Source organism: Dermacentor andersoni, chromosome 7, assembly GCF_023375885.2.
Source record: "Dermacentor andersoni chromosome 7, qqDerAnde1_hic_scaffold, whole genome shotgun sequence".
In the NCBI taxonomy this organism is placed as follows: Eukaryota; Metazoa; Arthropoda; class Arachnida; order Ixodida; family Ixodidae; genus Dermacentor; species Dermacentor andersoni.
The window spans coordinates 58146790-58164911 of record NC_092820.1 but is presented as its reverse complement, the minus strand read 5'-3'; the positions used below and the strand labels follow the sequence as shown (position 1 = coordinate 58164911).

Genomic DNA, 18122 nt, shown 5'->3' with positions numbered 1-18122 from the left:
TCGACGTCGACGATCGGCCTTTAGGCGAGACGCTCGCGGTCAAGCATAGGATTCTTACTGGCGATGTTACGCCTATTCACCGACGACCGTATGGAGTTTCTGCGTCGGAACACCGAGTAATTCAAAACGAAGTAAACAAAATGCTCGATAAAAACATCATTGAGCCTTCTTCGAGTCTCTGGGCGTCACCTGTGGTGTTGGTTAAGAAGAAGGACGGCACGTGGCGCTTCTGTGTAGACTACCGTCATCTGAACAACATTACTAAGAAGGCCGTCTACCCGCTCCCACGTATAGACGACGCCCTTGACTGCCTGCACGGTTCCAGCTATTTCTCGTCTATTGATCTTCGTTCGGGATGCTGGCAGATTGCTGTTGACGATATGGACAGAGAAAAAACCACGTTCATCATGCCTGATGGCTTGTACCAATTTAAGGTAATGCCGTTTGGATTATGCAACGCCCCTGCCACCTTCGAGCGTATGATGAACTCCTTGCTCCGAGGTTTCAAATGGTCCACATGCCTCTGCTACCTCGACGACGTCATCGTCTTCTCGCCAACGTTCGACACTTACCTTGAACATCTTAAAACTATACTTGATGTATTTCGAAAGGAGAAGCTGCAACTTAACTCGTCCAAATGTCACTTTGGCCACCGGCGAATTACTCTTCTGGGCCATCTCGTTGACGGTTCCGCAGTACAGCCTGATACCGACAAAATTCGCGCTGTCAGAGAGTTTCCGGTTCCGAAAACAGCCGCAGACATTCGAAGTTTTGTAGGGCAATGCTCGTGCGTTCGTCGTTTCGTTCCAGATTTTGGGACAATTGTTAGACCCCTAACTAACATTTTGAAGAAAGGCGTACAATTCTCGTGGGGCACTGGAGAGGCCACCGCTTTCACTCGTCTCGTCACTCTTCTAACCTCACCATCCATTCTCGCCCACTTCGACCCTGATGCCCCTACAGAATTGCGTACAGATGCCAGCCGTCATGGCGTAGGTGCCGTCTTAGCCCAGCGTCGGCGTGGCCAGGATCGCGTTATTGCTTATGCAAGCCGCCTCCTAGCACCATCGGAGCGCAACTATTCCATTACGGAACGAGAATGCCTTGCGGTTGTCTGGGCGGTTGCGAAGTACCGTCCTTATCTTTACGGTCACCCTTTTATCGTAGTCACTGACCATCATGCTCCTTGCTGGCTCTCTTCGCCATAGGATGCTACAGGCCGGCTTGGTCGATGGGCTTTGAGGCTACAAGAATTTTCACATTCCGTGGTGTACAAGTCTGGCCGCCTGCACCAAGACGCTGACAGCTTGTCGCGTCACCCTGTTGACGACTCTGGCTCCTCTAATATTGCCACTGCTTCTTGCGTATTCTCTGTATCACAGCTGCTTCGTTTCGCCGACGAGCAACGCGGGGACGCCTACATCAGAGCACTCATCGACCGTTTTGAGCACTCTCCGGCCAATGCTACTTTACACCTCTTCGTCCTCCGCGACGGTACTCTGTATCGTCGTAGCCTTCATCCGGACGGCTCTGAGTTCCTACTTTTAATACCTAAACACCTCCGCTCCACCATTATAGAAGAGCTCCACGACGCACCAACGGCAGGACATCTCGGCGTATCTCGAACCTATGACCGTGTACGTCGCCATTTTTTCTGGCCGGGCCTTGCCCGTTCCGTACGACGTTACGTCGCCGCTTGTGAAGTTTGCCAACGACGCAAGAAGCCTTCCCAGCTCCTCGCTGGTTACCTGCAGCCGCTCGACATCCCTGCCGAGCCCTTTCATCTTGTCGGCTTGGACCTTCTCGTCCCATTTCCGGAATCTACATCAGGGAACAAGTGGGTGGCAGTCGCGGTGGACTACGCGACCCGCTACGCCGTAACCCGTGCTCTTCCGACCAGTTGCGCAACTGATGTTGCGGACTTCCTCCTACATGATATTATTTTGATGCATGGTGCTCCGCGTCAATTGCTAACAGACCGTGGCCGTACGTTTTTGGCCAATGTCATCGACGACATCATGCGTGCCTGCTCAATACGGCATAAATTTACCACCTCATACCATCCCCAAACGAACGGCCTCACTGAGCGCTTGAACCACACCCTTACAGACATGCTATCCAAATACGTTTCCGTCGACCACCGTGACTGGGACCTGGCTCGACCTTACATTACCTTTGCATACAACTCTTCCCGTCTCGAAACTGCTGGCTTCTCTCCGTTTTACCTCTTGTATGGCCGCCAACCAACGCTACCAGTGGACACTGTTCTTCCGTCCGCCACAGCTTCAACTAGCGCTTATGGCCGTGATGCAATCGCCCATGCTGACCACGCTCGCCAACTTGCGCGCGCTCGTCTAGAAGTGTCTCAAGACAAGCAGAAGCAACGCTACGACCTCCGTCACCGTGATGTCCATTTTGTGCCCGGCAGCCTCGTGTTGCTTTGGTCACCTTCGCGTAAAGTTGGCCTATGTGAAAAACTTCTTTCTTGTTACACAGGCCCATATCGCGTGCTCCGCAAAGTGACCGATATCACCTATGAAATCGTTGTAGTCACGCCCACTACGTCCTCCGCTGTGACAACCAGTGACATTGTCCACGTCGCCCGACTCAAGCCCTACAACTCTCCACGCGCCTTGGATATTTAACAGCACCGTGACGGTGCTTTTGCCGCCGGGGGGGTAGTATTACGATATGATCAAGTGATGCTCAAGAAACGAGCCGTCACGAGAACGACGACGAAGTTGGTCGGTGCGCTTGGCGCGAGCGAGTGTCGGCCTGGCTGCCTGGCTCCAGTGTAAATAGCCTGTAAATAGCGTCTTCTGTCTGTGTCTTTCCACACGCAACAATATTCCCAGGCTTAAGCAGCGCGTGGTCTTACCTCGCGCTGCAAGTTGTTTTTTTCATCCACTTTTACTACCAATAACTTATCGTTTCTTTATTTAATTTATTAGGCACAAATAATTTCCCCTCTGTTGTCCTTGCTTTCACTGTTTATTGACTCTTCATGATATGACTAATAAAATTCGCGCCCCTCGGTGAACCGCTTTCTTCTCGTTTGCGTATAAAGGGGGCCCTCACTTGACCCGTGAGTAAGATTTGGCGAGCGAAAATTGCGCTCGCCACCTTTTGTTAGGGTTAATGAGTTACATGTTTTTCTGAGCACCGCAACGCTCAATGAAGAGTTAGATTGTTAACTCGGAGTTCTGTGAGTGTTTGATGCTTCGTCGTGACTACAACATGATATTAGTGAGTAGACAATAAATATCATCGCTTTCGCGCAAACAAGGAAGGACGGAAGGGAAGAAGGGGGGCGCCAACTTTCGACTGTTTATTCTCTATTGTATAAGATGCAATATATACACGCAGGCGAATGTGGAATATACTAAAACAATTTGAATAGCGCAACACCCCGATCACAGCTGGCTAATAAAAAACCTTCTCTCGGCATGCAAAAATAAAACAGATGTGTCGCCAATGGAAGACGAACCTCGCTGTTTAATATGAAACGCCTCTAACAATTCCCCTGCCGTGGTGTCCCTGGTTCTTCCAAGAATCCGTATCTTGTAGCCGTGGCTCACACTGATGTGAATTTCACTGCTTAGGCAAATGTGATCCATCTTTACCCTTCAGTGACATTTCATGTTCCCGCGCACGCACAGCTACGCATCGCCCAGTCTGGCCGACTTATGTCTTACCGAAAGACAACGAAAACTCATACAGAACTCCAGTAGCACAATTTGGGCACGGCTTGGCGTGTACTTTAAAACAGCTCCGTTTCTTGCTTCATCAGAGAGAATGCGAGGATACAGCTGGACAAGCTTGCGTGGCGCAGAGAATACGACTAGCACCCGATGTCTGTCTGCAACCTTCTTTATGCTGTGCGTTACATGGTGCATATAAGGCAAGACTTCCGGCCTCACCGTTCTCTGCGCCTGCTCAGCCCTTCTCCTGCGTTCATCGCTCTTGAGTTTCTGAAGGAGCGACTCGGCAGTGGTAGTAATTAGCGCGTGGGGAAACCCAGCGAAACGCAGTCGAACCAATTGATACTTAAAGCTTGCGTGCATTGCGTGAGGGCTTGACTGCACAGGAGGGGATTCAAGGCAATGTTTAGCAATGACTCTCTTAACAGTCTCTGAATGTGCCGACTCACATGGCAGTAATACCTTTGCTGTCCGAGGCGAATAAAGCCAGCAGGTGTGAGCCGTCTGCAAGGTGATGTTAAGATCTAAAGATTGTTGAGAATTGCGTGAAGATACTTCGTAATAAAAAACCAATCCCTTCTGGAGACGACAAAATGTCGCTAAAACTTTATCAACAATGGCCTGATATGATACTATGTATTGTTCCTTTAAAACAATTAAAAAATTGCCGAAACACCTAAAAACCTTCAACCTGCCCCCCCCCCCCATTTAGAGTGCTGGTCCAAGACACAGCCAATGGCAGATAAAAACAATTTACAAAGCACAGAAGCAACACGGGAGCCAATACAAATGCCTTGTCTTTGTACGTAAACATCGTCATGAAATTTCATGAAGCTGAGTTTAAGATAAAACTCGAGAAGAGATAAAAAAGCGTCAACAGTCCCACCTGCAACATTCTGGAAGGCAACGGTACCGCTCTCGTCGATGCACCTTGTTACAAAGAGAAGCAATTTATTGTGCGAGACAGAATAAAAAAATCCTCAACGCCCACGAAACACAAGTACCCTATCGATGGACTCGTCTGCAGAAAGTGCGTGACACATAAAGAATTCTCTGACGCAAACGGGTCATCAACAACAAGTGAATTAAGGTGAAGGTGCCTCATTAAAAGATGGTTAATCACATTCTGCCAAGCAACGCGTTCACTCATAATTGGCCTAAACGGAACCCCTGGCTTGTGCGTTTTTGCCGTGAAGAAGACAGAAAGGGCGGAACTGGAACTTGGAAGAGCGTCGCCCTTTTTGTTTTCATCACGGCAAAAACGCAGAAGCCAGGGGTTCCGTTTAGGCCAATTGTGAGTGAACGCGGAGCTTGGCCAAATGTGATAAGCCAGTCTTTAACGAGACACCTTAATTCACTTGTTGTTGACGACCCGCCTGTGACAGAGAATTTTTCTTGGGTCACGCACTTTCTGCAGACGAATCCATCGATAGGGTACACGTTTTCCGTGGGCGTTGAGGCTTTGTTTTATCCTGTGCCGCACAATGAATTGCTTCTCTGTATCAGAAGGTGCGTCGACGAGAGCGGTCCCGTTGCCTTTCAGAATACTGCAGGTGTGTCGACGCTTTTTTATCTCTTCTCGGCTTTTATCTTAAAGTCACCTTCATCAAATCTCGTGACCAATTTTATGTACAAGAACAAGGCATTTGTATTGGCTCCTGTATTGCTCCTGTGCTTTGTAAGTTCTTTTTATCTACTATTGGATCATGCCTTGGAGCAGCACTCTAAGTGGGGGGAGGGGGGGGGGGTTAAGGTTTTTAGGCATGTCGAAGATTTTTTAATTGGTTTAAAGGACAATCCATTGTATCATATCACGCCATTGTTGATAAAGCTTTAGCAGCCTTTTGCCGTCTCGGGAAGGGATTGGTCTTGAATTACGAAGTATCTTCATGCAATTCTCAACAATCTTTAGATCTTAACATCACCTGCTGGCTTTATTCGCCTCGGACAACAAAGGAATTCCTGCCATATGAGTAGGCACATTCCAAGACAGTTAAGAGAGGGATTGCTAAGCATTACCTTGAATCCGCTCTAGTATGGTCGAGCCCTCACGCAATGCAGGCAAGTTTTAAGTATCAATTGGTTCGACGTATTCCGCTAGGTTTCCCCGCGCGTTCATTACTGCCGCCGCCAAGTAACTCCTTCAGAGACTCAAGAGCGACGAACAGAGGAGAAGGGCTGAGCAAGCGCAGATAATGGTGAGACCTTATATGCACCGTGTAACGCACAACCTAAAGATGGTTGCAGACAGACATGGGGTGCCAGTCGCATTTTCTGCACCAGGCAAGCTCGCCCAGCTGTGTCCTCGCATTCTCTCTGATGAAGCAAGAAACGTGGCTGTTTTAAAGCACATGCCAAGCCGTTCCTAAATCGTGCTACTGGAGTCGTGTATCAGTTTACGTTCTCTTTCCGTAAGACATAAGTCGGCCGGACTGGGCAATGCGTCAATGGACGTGCGTGGGAACATGAACTGTGACTGAAGGTAAAAACAGAGCACATTAGCCTAAGCACTGCAATTCATAGCAGTGGGAGCCATGGCAGGAGAAGATACGGATTCTTGGAAGAAGCAGGGACACCACGGCACGTGAATTGTTAGAGGCGTTTCATATTAAAAAGCGAGGGTCGTCTTGCATTAGCGACACATCAATTTTACTTTTGCATTCCGAGAGAAGGTTTTTTAATAGCCGGCAGTGATCAGGGTGGTGCCGCGATTGAAGGTGTTTTTGTATGTAATTCATTCGCCGGCGTGTATATATTGCATGTTATACAATTGAGAATAAACAGTTGAAAGTTGGCGCTCACCGTGTGCCCTTCCGGCTTTCCTTGTTTGCGCCAAAGTCATCATGTTTATGGTCTACTCAGCAGTACAAAGCGACAGATGAAGTGATGTTTGAAGATTGTGATAGCTTAATACAAGGATGTTGTGTTTTCTCTATAGAATTCTAGCAATACTGCGTTGGCCGTTTTATGTCTAAATATAAGCCAACTCAGCCTCCTATTTGCACTTGTACAGTTTATCTTAATCTCGTACTGTCAGTTTTCTATTTGAAGTGTTCGACATGGAATTATGCGGTAACTAGCAAGGTGTAAAGAGAAGCTCGCCATTGTGTGGAGGACTTCGCTCTGGGATTTCTAAATCTCAAGAAAATCAGCAGAGATGTAGAAATATTTGTCGGCGTCTGAGTAGAAGGAGGATGTAAAATAAAAGGACCGTTTCTAGCGACACGTTGAAAGTGTGGCTAGTGCGGTCGTGTCGGACAACAATGCTGAAGGCGAACAATTCTGCGCAGCTGTTGCTACTGCTTCTGCAATATATTATAATTTATTCCCAGCACTGGGATATAAGCATCCCCTGCCCGAACGTATGCGTTTTGAATGTTGGTTAGCTTTCGCTCTGGCCAAGGTTCGTGTGTTATGTAATGGCAAGAAAACAATTTTGTATTATAATTCTGTGCGCGCTCGTAGTAACACAAGCTGGTCCCACTGGAATGCATTCATTTAAGCCACTGGACATCAAACAGGTACTTCGTTCTTTTTCAAAGCAGTGTCTGTGGTTCCTGAGCTGTGAAACTTATATTGCATACCGCTAGATTCGCAGGTACTAAACAGAATGATGCAGCATGACAGCGTGTCAGCCCATACAATACTATCAGGTGCCAGGTCGTGTCCCAGAATTTCTAAGTTATTGTTTCAGCTTATTTGTAGCTACGTTAGGCATGTTAGCTGCAATAAAAGCCCATGACAGCTTCCGCCTGTTTCGACATGGGCAATTAGGTGACATGCGGAATATCGCGAAGCTACCCGTCAGTCTAAAGAAATTCGGACGAAGCCTTCTCACAATGGCTGCCGAAGGTTTTCGGTTTCGCATTGAATGAATATAACAACACATGGTATGGCTACCGTGGAAACGAGTGTGCATGAGGCGTGTACTGCAACGGGAGGGGGGGGGGAGGTATTCTGTAAGAGTCCACCTAGTGGACTGTCCATTTCGGCCGCTGCTGATTGGCTAGGGCCGCTCGTCTCCTCTCTCGTACAGCTGCATCCAATCAACAGCGGCCGAAATGGGCAGTCCCCTAGGTGGACTCTTACAAAATACCCCCTCTGGACTCCCTTTCGCGCTTCGCTCGTACACTCGGCGCCTTTTAGCGCCACTGCCGCAAAGCCTGCGCGCGGCCCTCAAAAGCATGGCAGCCCGGTGCGCGAAGACGCTTCGAAACGCGTGAAGCGGCATCCGCACTCCTATGGCGTACGAGTGTTCTTTTTTTTGTTATTGGCATCCCTTTCGGAGGGGGTGGTGACAGATAGTTATCTAGCGTGATTTAGTTAATCAGGTATGATATACACGCTTTTAATTCCAGCATTTCGTATACATCTCTGTAATCTTTTCTTCTATTTCTCAAAACTGATCTACTTTCTTTGTACCCCTACCTATGCCTGGAACGGATTCGGGCGTATCAATCTCTTGCCTGCTTTTTCTACCAATACTCTCAACCTCACTTGCTTATCTCGAGTGCTGACCGATTGATGTCTTCGTGCGCTCTAAATCCAAGCGAATCTGGAAAGCGCACGTTGCCTATGCGTCTCACTTGGTGAATTTATGCCTGTATATAATGTGTAATGAAATTTTTACAACCTTCCGTCTGGCGGCAAACTTAAGATTTGCATAGTATTTAAATTTTAGGCGTTTTATGGCGTACTAGCGCTACCTTGCTTTTCTCCGCCCAAATTACCCAGTAACAAGGCAATTCATACTGCTTGAAGCAGAATACGAATATGTCATCTAGCGCTCACTATATAACAGATTTTAATCGACAATGATAGAGAACACACAGCTATGAGGTGCGCACGCTAATGGATGCTGTTAGGTCTTCACGTTGTCGCGCTGAATTGCACCATGGCATGATGAAACGTGCGATTGTTCATCTACTCCTGGTGATTTTGAGAGACGTCTTTGACTCAACTGGAACTTTTCGTTAAAAAAACGCGAACTCGTCTTTTCGAAGTCGAACTAAACCGCTTCTTTTTTCAGCCAATAATCTAAACATCAATTATCATGACTGCTGATTCATTCACGCTTCCGGCCACTTGACATACAAGTGATTCTGGAAGGTTTACGTTAGCTGCAGGTCTGTCTGGGTGAATCTCTTCACATTTCATTAGGATGTACTGAATGGCCTTGACATATTTGGCTGCAGCAGACAAAGCCTTCATGTTGTTGCAAATGGTTGCTCCGGCATGTTTTCGACCTTAGGCACTCACCTAGAGCCTCAAACAGCAAGGAACTGCCGTTTATGTTATAATTCAGATTTCTCCTTTCTCTTTCTTCATATTCTTGTAAATCTCTGTGTTCTATGTGTTTCACTTCTTTGTATCCAATTCACTGTCTCTGTTTATCTTACATTCCTTTTAATTACTCCTGGTTGTGGAATAAGCGAAGCTTTCTTTGCCTCTCCCTTCGACTCTATGACTGCTGCTGCTGCTACTGTCTTGCACGCCGCGTCGGGAGGTGGTTCAGAGCAGGTATGTACATGGCGGGAGCGTTGTAGACAGGAAAGTGGACGCGATAATCTCATCCGGACATTTGCACCGCGTGGCATTTGCAGAATAGCTTATGGAGCTCACTGGGCGTCACCGCAAAGCCCTCTTGAGGGCTCTAATTATCCAAACCCACCGCAAAAGCATTGCAGAAACTAAAACGCTTACCCTTCTACAACGCGCAAGCGTCAAGAGCGGAGGTGGGTAGAATGGCAGGGAGGAGGTGGGTGATAGCAGGCACAGAATGGGTAGACCCATTGCAGCCACAAGACGAATGAATAACAGCCTGAGCACTCTTCGTTCGCAACTCGTTCGCAACTCGCATATATGGGTGAGGGTTGGAGAAGCAAAAGGCGATGTGAGAAGGCGAGCTAACACTACTACTAGGCAAGAAAGCGGTTGCGGTCAAACTGGATAAATATAAGTTCATGGTACGGTACGGAGCGTTTCCGCTATTCCTTAAAACCAAACAGCATGGAAATTTCTCATGCGGACAACTGACGCACGGCGTGGAGACTCAAAGTCGCATAAAAGCAGCGTAGTATCTAGAGGTCTCACGTCATTTATGCACTTCTGTGCCCACAGAGGCAGCTTTACGGCTATGTGACTGCTGGAGGTCGCGGGTTCGATCCCGACCGTGGACGCCACATTTAGACTGGGCGAAATACAACAGCGCTCGTGTACTTCGATTTTTGTGCTCGCTGAAGAACCCCAGAGGTGGAAATAAAGCCATAGTCTGCCAGTGCGGCACGCCTCATAATCTATAGTGGTTATAACAAGTGCAGTCCTACAATTCATTGAATGTTTAAGACTTCTGACACAATGCGGTGTGTCATGTGAGGTAACGACAATAATAATCTTATCGGAAGTTATGATCAATGGCGCACAACAACGCCTCAAGCAATCACGTCTTAGTCTGTGTTCTGTGTACTACGCGGACGAACACCAGTGAAATTCACCATCAACTGATAACTATTGTATTGCGCTAGACGTTTAAGAAGTTAAACATACGCCGGCAACATCACCGCTAATTATGGGTAATAAAGGTCAAACAGCAGAGAAGGCTTCACTTGCATCGATGTACACCGCGCGTGGGGTGCACACACTTTCACACTTTCTATTACCCTGCACATGGTCACCAACTTGCCATTTAATTTAATATGGCCATTTTAATGATTAATTTTTCTTTATATGACGCAGTAGTCCGCGAATACTTTTGTATTGCTGTGTTTTCGTTAATATAGAGTAAGAAAAGCAATGGTCCGAGAACAGACCCTTGGGACTCCGGTTGTTACTGCGACTGTGTTAGAAAGCGTTTTTTCGTAAACCACAAATTGCGAGTGGTTAGTTAAGAAACCTTTTATCCATACAGAAACTTCTCCTATACCGAAGTCATTTTTAAATTTGCCTATTATTTGTTCTGACATACACAGTGAAAACCCTTAGATAAATCGAATAGAACCAAGTCAGTTTGATCGTGGTTATCAGCTGTAAAAGCAAGATCATGGATTAGTTCAAGTAGTTGAGTTACGGTCGATAGACTTTTGCGAAAACCGTGTTGGTTTGGAGAGAAAAAATTAATGCACTCTAGGGATACGGTCATGTGCTTTAAGATTATGTGTTCGAGAAGTTTGCATGATGTGCTAGTCAGTGAAATCGGTTTGAAATTTGAAGGTTGTATGTTGCGTCCCCTCCTTTGTGGATAGGGATTACCTTTCCGACTTTCCAATCATGAGGTAGTTGTGAAGTCGTGATTTCCGGAAAACTAGGCTAAGATGTTTAATATCACTCTGCATATCTTTTTAGGAACGTATTAGGTATATTGTCGAGGCCACTGCCTTACTTGCGGTCAAGTTTAAGCAGCAGAGTGAAGATAGCGACATCCGTAATGTCTAGTTTATTGATTTTCACGTGATGTTGCTTTGAAAGTGCGCGATTGATATTATCATCCATAGTAAACACTGACTGAAAAAGAAATTGTTATATGCGTTAGCCTTAGCAGTTTTTGCTTCGGCAAGAGGATGTAATTTAGAGTTTTTATTGCCACGACAGTATTTCCAGAACCTCTGGGGCTAATTATCAAGACATTTAGGTAGTGTTACATCAAAGTTGTGTTGTTTAACACGTTTAGCTTTAAGATAAATTACGCAATGGCGTCCGGTAATTTCTGACAACAGAAAAATGCGCTTTTTCAACAGTAAAATGCGCTCAAATCGTGGAATTAGAATGACAAGAAACACCACTTGACTAGGTGGACGAAGTTTTTACGGCAGCAGTATGCTGAAATTTAGTTCATTGAAACAATCTTGCTTCTAAAACACAAAACTAAATGCGCCGTTCCTTAATTCACTTCATATGGCACCTTAGCAAATTTTTATCATGCGCAAAAGAAATGCACTCACTTTTGCAACACTCCTGTGTATCCGAATTACTCCCAAATCGATTACGGTGGCCACTAGTCAGTCAGTCAATAACTTTTTTGAGGTCCTGAGGAGTTTTAAGCCATTGGAGATCCCACGCGTTGGAGATCCTCGGGCTGGAGCCGCAGGCGACGCCCAAGTCGAGACGGGAACGTGGTGACGCTCCGCCTGTTCTTGGGCCCTCTGGACTGCCTTGAGATTGAGTTTGAGGTGCATTCGTGCGTGTGTTTGTGTATGTTCTTGTATATATATGTAAATACAGACTAAAGATTTCGGGGGGTTGGTACCCTACCCCCTTCGGCTACGCCAATGGTTCGAGCATAGTGTCATTAAATAGTGTCATCTTTCTCAGCGCTTACTAACGATTGGCGCATGTAGCTCGCGACCAGCCGACAAAAAAGCAAATGGAACACCGCGCAGCATTTGCCTCCTAGGCCGCGAGGAGTGGCTTCACTGCAGATCTGGAACATAACATGGACCTATGCGCAACTCTGCTCCCTGCGGGTGCATATACGGGAACACTAGTGGATGGATGGATGGATGGATGGATGTTATGAGCATCCCCTTCGGAACGGGGCGGTGGGTTGCGCCACCGAGCTCTTGTTATTATACTGCTTAACGCCCTACCTAGGTTAAAGAATAAAAAAAAAACACTATGAACTACCACACTCAAATTTTCTGATCGCCGATTGCGAACTGTGCTTTTGTACGTCTCCTTCTTTTGTAGTTTCCCTGCTTTTCTTCCACCAATCCTCCAATCGCCTCTTACTAGTGTGGCCGGATGTAGGGCTCCACCCGGAGCGGAAGCGGCTGTTGTGGAGGGTGCTGCGGCGCTGGGGCGTCGGCATGATCTCCATCCTCCATGGAGTTCACTGGCGTTGTCCTTGCTTAGTTTGCGGTCATATGCTGCGATCCAGCCCGGGTCATTCGCGTCTTCCGGCGATATCGTCTCACCGGTGACCTTTTGTATGGCGGTAATGAGTGACTGGTGGTGTTAGGCCTAGGCCTACCCACCTTCGCACGCCGAGGTTGAAAATTGGAATGCAGGAAATGTTTAGAAAGAGCCCACCCACCAAAATAAACCCGTTATCCAGAGAATCTGCGTAACTTACTGCTTTCGTTGGTACATAGTTCACTTCGATTTGGGGTGAATAACCTCGTGAAATCATTGATGATATCGGAAGCCGAGGTTTGCGCGTCCTCACTAGTTGCCCCCCCCCCCCCCCATATGTCTCCGGTGGCCACCAGTACCGACGTTTTTCAATTTGTCGCCTTTGCCTATAATTATGTCTAACACTCACAAAAATACGTGGCACTTTGCTGCGTATTTCAAGATGTAGGCTTCGCAGCAGAAATGACGACCACAAACGAGAATTTTTCACGATAGCAGTGAGCTGACAAGAACAGACGAGATTGCAAGCATTCACGTTACCCACGCCGTGTGCTAGCTATGCATAGAAGGAAAGAACACAGGAAAAGCGAGAAGGAAGAAGCCGGTGTACATGCCAACGTCGCCCCTGCCGAACCTAGCGCCACAACGTTCTTCGGTGGCAGCGACGGAAGGAGAGAAGAGGGACAATGGCAACCCCACCGCGTTTTTCGAGCGGTGGTGACGGAGGTGAAAGAGAGGGACAATAATCACCCCACCGCATTCGCCTGTGCTTGCGCATGCACCAATTCGACAAAGCTGCCAGAGGGGGACCTGGGGCTTGAAGGAGGACGACAGGTGAGGACGAGAGGGCGTTGAAACGGACAAGCGCAAACTTTTCGGTTAAATTTTATTTCTTTCAGAGGCGTCTATGCAAGGAGGTTACTACGCATGCAGAACCAAGCAAACATATTGAAACAGGAGCATGATAATTACGTCACTGCAACATGCCATGCATGAACCTTTCTCCTCCCCTACGAAGCGCCTCGTAATCAGATAGTGGTTTAGGCACCTAAAATGCCAGATTTTAAGTTTGTGATGACTTTTTTGAAACGGAAGGTAATCAAAGCAAGCCGTGCAAAAATACATTTAATAAATCAGGAACAACAAATTTGCTTACTTCAAACCCGGCGTAATAATGCTACAAGAAACAAGAATTAGCAAAACTACCCTGTTACCAACCATCGGTCCCCCACCCGAGAGAACTGCGCGTTCACTACTTTGGTCAGAAAAGGCTTAGTAATCCGTCGTCACGACGTTAAGGTAGCGCAGATCAAACACTCATTCGTAGAAGTCATACCCGAAAGCAAGAGCCAAACGCGCACGTTTATCCTCAATCTATAGAACAATCCAGTGAGCATACGACAGAGCTTCCTACTAACCCTTTTTAGGAGGGTGACTGATATTGCGGGCTCCCATCCGCTACTGATTGGGGATGTTTTATTGTCCCGCACAGAGCGTGGGGCTACCCCTATACAAGCCAAAGGAAATGCTTTATGCTAGGACATACAGGAGACAGGCCTGACTCGCATCACCTACTTCAGCTCCCCCGCGAGAATGGGAACCGGGCTGATAAGAGACACCACGCCCGACTTAAGATTATTCAAGAACCTGACAAGCGCCAGTTGTACAAACACGCTCGAATACCTTGCTAGCAAAGACAGAATTCTCGAGACGAATTTATCGGAGATTTAAAGATCGAACCAAACAAAACGTTCAAATGGATGGACTGGGACCAGTTTCGTAGGAATCGAGCCGTAATGACGCACGCACCCATCATAGACATTCAACAATGGGCCAAAGTGATGGCTGACCTCAAAGAAGTAACAAAGACCGTGACGCCAGAAGTTCCCGTCGAGAACATCGACAGCCACGTGTTGCACATGTGGGAGGCCGAACGATCGCTACAGGCCAGCTGGCAGAAACAAAGAAACAATAGTAAGTTGAGGAAACGCATAGCGTTACTCAACAAACAAAAAGAACAGTGGAGAACTCTTATTAAACAGGAATGTGATAAGATCTGTAACGCAATGGATGAACGGATTGGCACCGGTCGCACGTGGCACCTGCTACGACACCAGTTAGACGCGGTCAAGAGCAAGGCAATACATAGGGAAACCATGCGGAAGATAATACCCCCACACGCCAAGGACAAGGAAGAAAACCGCTCTTAACTCTGCAACAGATACGCCCCGCTGAACAAGGCTGTTCCACACGGGGAATACACGGGGAAACACAACTCGTCTCAGGAGAGAGACAATGACGAGGCGAAAATGTGGGCCGCTCTGCAAAAGCACAACAGCAAGTCAGCCCCGGGACCGGATGGTGTAACAAATAAGACCCTTCGTAACTTGGACAACGAGACTATCACCAAACTGACCAAGTGCTATAACGATTGCTGGACCTGAGGAAGCATCAGCGACTAGTGGAAAAGAGCAAAAATGCTGCTTATCCCTACTGGCACTTCGACGATGTCGAAGCGTATCTGGACACCATGCAAGGGTTTCGAGCTCATCTCTTTACGCTGGATGCAATGTTGCAAATCAAGCACCAGATTGTCGACAAGGAGACAAGGAGTACAAGGGCCATTCCAGGATTAGACCTCAAGAAAGTCTTCGACGCCGTGGCTCGCGCAGACATATTGCGAAGGATAGCTGCAGTCAATCTATGAAACCAAGCGTACAGCTACGTGAGGATTTCCTCACAAACAAGAACGTCTCGTTAACGCTGGGCAAACTCGCATTCGAAGACAGGAACATGGCTAACATCGGCACCGCGCAAGGCATGGTCATCTCGCCGATGCTCTTTAATCTCGTTATCATCGGCCTCTCTGAGCGCCTCAACGCCATCGAGGGAGTGCATCATACCACATACGCAGACGATGAGGTAGCGGAAGAGGTGGTGATTGCCCTAGCCGTCGTGAACCTGGTTGCAGATAGGTGCTTAGTGACTAGCAGACGGCGGTCAGAAACTAGGCACAAGGCAGAATTTCGCCAAAGGCCGAGGCTATACTCAGAGCCAACGCAAACTATATTACCTCCAAGGAGAGAGATGAATGACACATTATATGGTTCCCGGCTAACATCCCCAACACCCCCGTACCCAGCATCAACGAGGAGGTCCACCGCGTGGCACGAGGTTTCACATTTCGCCCCCACAAAGAAAGACCTTTTCTTGGGGATTGAAATATAACGGTGGGAAAGACACAGAATGATAGTGACATTACAAAACTTTATCAAAAATACAGGTGTGTTTATCCACATCGTAACCCCTAACTGGAGGCAGTTACAAACCAGGACCTTCCCCAACCCCATTCGTCTCAGGAGGATACGTTCATACATCTATTCAGAAGTAAACTGCAAACTATGCGGCAGAGCTCACGCATCTCTTAGACCCATTCCCTGGGAACCTGACGTTATAGGCAAAGAAAATCCAGTGCACTGGACGGCGGCGCTGCGCAGTTCAAACCTCCAAGATCAACTATTGGCCGTCCAGCAAGCCCATGCAATGGCGAGGAGACAGGATCTCCTGACCTCCTCGGGGGCAGCCTAGGGCCAGGCCACGAAGTTACAGATTTTCAATACAGTTGTTACCATCACCACCTGCTCATAAAGGCTTCAGAGTGGTGCTCCGTCAAATTGCCAAAATACCTTCAAGAATCAATTGCAAATAAAGTGGAAGGAAGCATTAACCGGTCAGCAGTCGGGATATGGTAGAGTAGAGTTAGAGAGTAGAGTTAGAGTAGTGGCTAAAAAAAGAAAAAGAAATTGACAAAAGCTGACTTATTACAGCATATGTAGTGGTAAGACGTATGTATGGAAATTTTAAAGAGAAAATAGAATAAGCAAATGAATCAAGACGCTGGAACGCAGAATATGTATGGCAGACCTGAAAAACACAAGCTAGCTAGGTCAACATTTGTCCACGCCATTTTTCAAAGCGGATACAAATAAATAATCATCATCTTCTTTATAATTATTTTCTTGTGAAGCCCATTTACCTCTGTCTGCTGAGCTTCCTGATATTCTAGTGCAATTCTAATCCTCTTTCGTGTGGAAGGTATCAAGGCCTTTACAGATGAGCATCAACAAATGGTTTTAAATAGTTTTAGTGGCATGTTCTCTGGAATTATTTTTTTTGTGAAGAAATCGTTGTATTTATCTCTGCGGTTATGCTACACAAAAGGCATGTTCGGGCAACTTTTAGCCTCTGTCTGGCAAGCTTCGTTAAACTTTAATTTTCTTCTAATGCTGTTTTGTGAAATAGGTATCAAATTCCTTAGGATATGAATGACAAAAAATGCTTTTAAATAGTTTGACCGGTTTATTGTCGGGGATGATTAATTTTTTATGAAGAAATGCTAATGTGATGTATGATATGCTAATGTCATTCTAATCCTATTTCGAGAAGTAGGTATCAAATTCTTTAGCAGATGAATGCCAACAAATGGGTTTAAATAGTTTAGTTGGTTGTTAGGAACTATATCGTTTATGAAGAAAGCTTTGTAGGTATCTTTGCGGCTATGCTAGACAAAAGGCATGTACGGGCAACGGTTAACCTTTGTCTGGCAAGCTTTGTGCAATACTAATGTGCTTGTAATCCTGTTTTGCCAAGTAGGCACCATGTTCTTTAGCAGATGTATGCCGAAAATGCTTTTACGTAGTTTTACCGGTTTCTTGTCGGGGATGATTTATTTTTTATAAAAAATCTTCTTATTTATTTATCTCTGTGGTTATGTTAGACTTAACGCTTGTCTACGCAATATTTAAGCTTCTTCCAATATGCCAGAAATGGCTAATTGTTTGGCAAACTATAATCGCATTTGATGGCACATACAGCTATATAAGTTGAAGACAGAAGCAGCTGTACTATTCCCGTCGAAGTCATCACTTTAATCAGTCTATACGAAGGCCTCTCACAACGACATGCAATTACCCTTGTTCTGCACTAGCTCATTCTAGTCATGGCTTAAATTTTCGTAACTTCATCACATCGCCTGATTTTCTGTGTCCTCGACTTGGTTTCTCTCATTTTAGCGCCCATTGTGTAGCTCTCATAGACCATCGTTTATCTGCGCGACGCATTGCACAGTGTGCCCTACTCCATTTCTTTCTTCTTCATTTCAAGTAGAATATCGGTTATGCCGTTGCCCCTCTTGTCCCTTAAGTTCGCATATAACAATTGTTCTTCATTCTATCACTGTGCCGTCCTTAATCTATTCTTCAGCTTTTTTGCTGATCTCCAAGTTTCTGATCCAGATGTCAGCTTCTGTAGAATGCAACGATTGTGCACTTTCCTTTTCAGCTATAATGCTAAACGTGCTGCCATGATTTGGTAATGCTACTTTATCCATGGCGACCACTGTTATTATTTCGTATATTTAATTTTCATGATCCGCATCCCCTGTTATAAATAAGAAATCAACTGACTTTTATATTTATTCTGTAGGCAAGTCATATCCATCTCTGCTTAACCGGACATTGCCATTTACAAACACATGTCGGTGAGATATTCTTGGTGGATTCTTATGCCTAATGC

At 46.4% G+C, this 18122-nt stretch overlaps 1 long non-coding RNA gene across 1 annotated transcript in view; it reads left to right on the top strand.

Annotated features, from left to right (window-relative positions):
- Window positions 1-7041: 7041 nt before the first annotated feature.
- Window positions 7042-18122, top strand: part of LOC126534956 (uncharacterized) — a 35807-nt gene continuing 24726 nt past the window's right edge. Inside the window, exon 1 of the long non-coding RNA XR_007600428.3 lies at window positions 7042-7222. This is a non-coding gene — a long non-coding RNA (uncharacterized lncRNA). The remainder of the gene's footprint in view (window positions 7223-18122) is intronic.